Below are 4,891 nucleotides of genomic sequence, written 5' to 3' on the forward strand. Positions count from 1 at the left end.
TTATTCGTTGGTAAAACGAATACAAATGAAAATTTTTCATGGCACTCGCACCGGGGGATGACCAACAAGCTTCCTAGTCGGGGGCCCTATGTTTACAGGTTTAATTTTGGGGGCCCTGGATTTTATTCGTTGGTAAAACGAATACAAATGAAAATTTTTCATGGCACTCGCTCCGAGGGATGACCGACAAGCTTTCAAGTCGGGGGCCCTATGTTTACAGGTTTCATTTTGGGGGCCCTGGATTTTATTCGTTGGTAAAACGAATACAAATGAAAATTTTTCATGGCACTCGCTCCGGGGGATGACCGACAAGCTTCCAAGTCGGGGGCCCTATGTTTACAGGTTTCATTTTGGGGGCCCTGGATGAATCTCATTCTTTACTGTTGTAGAATTTGCAACAGCTGAAGCCCGAGATAAAGCCAGTCTGGGCCTCACCAAAAGTATGCGAATGGTTGTCCCGGGTAATTGGTTGGGGGCCCTGGATTTTATTCGTTGGTAAAACGAATACAAATGAAACTTTTTCATGGCACTCTCTCCGGGGGATGACCGACAAGCTTCCAAGTCGGGGGCCCTATGTTTACAGGTTTCATTTTGGTGGCCCTGGATTTTATTCGTTGGTAAAACGAATACAAATGAAAATTTTTCATGGCACTCGCACCGGGGGATGACCGACAAGCTTCCAAGTCGGGGGCCCCATGTTTACAGGTTTTATTTTGGGGCCCTGTATTTTATTCGTTGGTAAAACGAATACAAATGAAAATTTTTCATGGCACTCGCACCGGGGGATGACCAACAAGCTTCCTAGTCGGGGGCCCTATGTTTACAGGTTTAATTTTGGGGGCCCTGGATTTTATTCGTTGGTAAAACGAATACAAATGAAAATTTTTCATGGCACTCGCTCCGAGGGATGACCGACAAGCTTCCAAGTCGGGGGGCCCTGTGTTTACAGGTTTCATTTTGGGGGCCCTGGATGAATCTCATTCTTTTCTGTTGTAGAATTTGCAACAGCCGAAGCCCGAGATAAAGCCAGTCTGGGGCCCCACCAAAAGTATGCGAATTGGTGTCCCGGGTAATTGGTTGGAGCCCTGGATTTTATTCGTTGGTAAAACGAATACAAATGAAAATTTTTCATGGCACTCGCTCCGGGTGATGACCGACAAGCTTCCAAGTCGGGGGGCCCCATGTTTACAGGTTTTATTTTGGGGGCCCTGTATTTTATTTGTTGGTAAAACGAATACAAATGAAAATTTTTCATGGCACTCGCACCGGGGGATGACCGACAAGCTTCCAAGTCGAGGACCCTACGTTTAGAGGTTTCATTTTGGGGGCCCTGGAATTTATTCGTTGGTAAAACGAATACAAATGAAAATTTTTTATGGCACTCGCTCCGGGGGATGACAGACAAGCTTCCAAGTCGGGGGCCCCATGTTTACAGGTTTTATTTTGGGGGCCCTGTATTTTATTTGTTGGTAAAACGAATACAAATGAAAATTTTTCATAGCACTCGCACCGGGGAGTGACCGACAAGCTTCCAAGTCGAAGGCCCCATGTTTACAGGTTTCATTTTGGGGGCTCTGGATTTTATTCGTTGGTAAAACGAATACAAATGGAAATTTTTCATGGCACTCGCTCCGGGGTATGACCGACAAGCTTCCAAGTCGGGGGCCCTACGTTTAGAGGTTTCATTTTGGGGGCCCTGGAATTTATTCGTTGGTAAAACGAATACAAATGAAAATTTTTCATGGCATTCGCTCCGGGGGATGACCGACAAGCTTCCAAGTCGTGGGCCCCATGTTTACAGGTTTCATTTTGAGGGCATTGGATTTTATTCGTTGGTAAAACGAATACAAATGAAAATTTTTCATGGCACTCACTCCGGGGGATGACCGACAAGCTTCCAAGTCGGGGGCCCTATGTTTACAGGTTTCATTTTGGGGGCCCTGGATGAATCTCATTCTTTATTGTTGTAGAATTTGGAACAGCTGAAGCCCGAGATAAAGCCAGTCTGGGCCTCACCAAAAGTTTGCGAATGGTTGTCCCGGGTAATTGGTTGGGGGCCCTGGATTTTATTCGTTGGTAAAACGAATACAAATGAAAATTTTTCATGGCACTCGCTCCGGGGGATGACCGACAAGCTTCCAAGTCGGGGGCCCCATGTTTACAGGTTTCATTTTGGGGCCCTGTATTTTATTCGTTGGTAAAACGAATACAAATGAAAATTTTTCATGGCACTCGCACCGGGGGATGACCAACAAGCTTCCAAGTGGGGTGCCCTATGTTTACAGGTTTAATTTTGGGGGCCCTGGATTTTATTCGTTGGTAAAACGAATACAAATGAAAATTTTTCATGGCACTCCTTCCGGGGGATGGCCGACAAGCTTCCAAGTCGGGGGGCCCTATGTTTACAGGTTTCATTTTAAAGGCCCTGGATGAATCTCATTCTTTTCTGTTGTAGAATTTGCAACAGCCGAAGCCCGAGATAAAGCCAGTCTGGGGCCCCACCAAAAGTATGCGAATTGGTGTCTCGGGTAATTGGTTGGGAGCCCTGTATTTTATTTGTTGGTAAAACGAATACAAATGAAAATTTTTCATAGCACTCGCACCGGGGGATGACCGACAAGCTTCCAAGTCGGGGGCCCCATGTTTACAGGTTTCATTTTGGGGCCCTGGATTTTATTCGTTGGTAAAACGAATACAAATGAGAATTTTTCATGGCACTCGCTCCGGGGGATGACCGAAAAGCTTCCAAGTAGGGGGCCCCATGTTTACAGGTTTCATTTTGAGGGCATTGGATTTTATTCGTTGGTAAAACGAATACAAATGAAAATTTTTCATGGCACTCGCTCCGGGGGATGACCGACAAGCTTCGAAGTCGGGGGCCCTGTGTTTACAGGTTTCATTTTGGGGGCCCTGGATTTTATTCGTTGGTAAAACGAATACAAATGAAAATTTTTCATGGCACTCGCTCCGGGGGATGACGGACAATCTTCCAAGTCGGGGGCCCTTTGTTTACAGGTCGCATTTTGGGGGCCCTGAATGAATCTCATTCTTTACTGTTGTAGAATTTGCAACAGCCGAAGCCCGAGATAAAGCCAGTCAGGGGCCCCACCAAAAGTATGCGAATTGGTGTCCCGGGTAATTGGTTGGGGGCCCTGGATTTTATTCGTTGGTAAAACGAATACAAATGAAAATTTTTCATGGCACTCGCTCCGGGGAATGACCGACAAGCTTCCAAGTCGAAGGCCCTATGTTTACAGGTTTCATTTTGGGGGCTCTGGATTTTATTCGTTGTTAAAACGAATACAAATGGAAATTTTTCATGGCACTCGCTCCGGGGGATGACCGACAAGCTTCCAAGTCGGGGGCCCTACGTTTAGAGGTTTCATTTTGGGGGCCCTGGATTTTATTCGTTGGTAAAACGAATACAAATGAAAATTTTTCATGGCACTCGCTCCGGGGGATGACCGAAAAGCTTCCAAGTAGGGGGCCCCATGTTTACAGGTTTCATTTTGAGGGCATTGGATTTTATTCGTTGGTAAAACGAATACAAATTAAAATTTTTCATGGCACTCGCTCCGGGGGATGACCGACAAGCTTCCAAGTCGGGGGCCCTATGTTTACAGGTTTCATTTTGGGGGCCCTGGATTTTATTCGTTGGTAAAACGAATACAAATGAAAATTTTTCATGGCACTCGCTCCGGGGGATGACCGACAAGCTTCCAAGTCGGGGGCCCTATGTTTACAGGTTTCATTTTGGGGGCCCTGGAGGAATCTCATTCTTTTCTGTTGTAGAATTTGCAAAAGCTGAAGCCCGAGAAAAAGCCAGTCTGGGCCTCACCAAAAGTATGCGAATTGGTGTCCCGGGTAATTGGTTGGGGCCCTGGATTTTATTCGTTAGTAAAACGAATACAAATGAAAATTTTTCATGGCACTCGCACCAGGGGATGACCAACAAGCTTCCAAGTCGGGGGACCTATGTTTACAGGTTTAATTTTGGGGCCCTGGATTTTATTCGTTGGTAAAACGAATACAAATGAAAATTTTTCATGGCACTCGCTCCGGGGGATGACCGACAAGCTTCCAAGTCGGGGGCCCTATGTTTACAGGTTTCATTTTGGGGGCCCTGGATGAATCTCATTCTTTTCTGTTGCAGAATTTGCAACAGCCGAAGCCCGAGATAAAGCCAGTCTGGGGCCCCACCAAAAGTATGCAAATTGGTGTCCCGGGTAATTGGTTGGGGGCCCTGTATTTTATTCGTTGGTGAAACGAATACAAATGAAAATTTTTCATGGTACTCGCTCCGGGGGATGACCGACAAGCTTCAAAGTCGGGGGCCCTACGTTTAGAGGATTCATTTTGGGGGCCCTGGATTTTATTCGTTGGTAAAACGAATACAAATGAAAATTTTTCATGGCACTCGCTCCGGGGGATGACCGACAAGCTTCCAAGTCGGGGGCCCTATGTTTACAGGTTTCATTTTGGGGGCCCTTGATTTTATTCGTTGGTAAAACGAATACAAATGAAAATTTTTCATGGCACTCGCTCCGAGAGATGACCGACAAGCTTCCAAGTCGGGGGGCCCTGTGTTTACAGGTTTCATTTTGGGGGCCCTGGATGAATCTCATTCTTTTCTGTTGTAGAATTTGCAACAGCCGAAGCCCGAGATAAAGCCAGTCTGGGGCCCCACCAAAAGTATGCGAATTGGTGTCCCGAGTAATTGGTTGGGGCCCTGGATTTTATTCGTTAGTAAAACGAATACAAATGAAAGTTTTTCATGGCACTCGCTCCGGGGGATGACCGACAAGCTTCCAAGTCGGGGGGCCCCATGTTTACAGGTTTTATTTTGGGGGCCGTGTATTTTATTTGTTGGTAAAACGAATACAAATGAAAA

This window comes from Pholcus phalangioides, unplaced genomic scaffold (assembly GCF_987345545.1).
Source record: "Pholcus phalangioides strain wild (caught in Gottingen) unplaced genomic scaffold, Ppha-v1.0 ptg000022l_1, whole genome shotgun sequence".
Taxonomy (NCBI): domain Eukaryota; kingdom Metazoa; phylum Arthropoda; class Arachnida; order Araneae; family Pholcidae; genus Pholcus; species Pholcus phalangioides.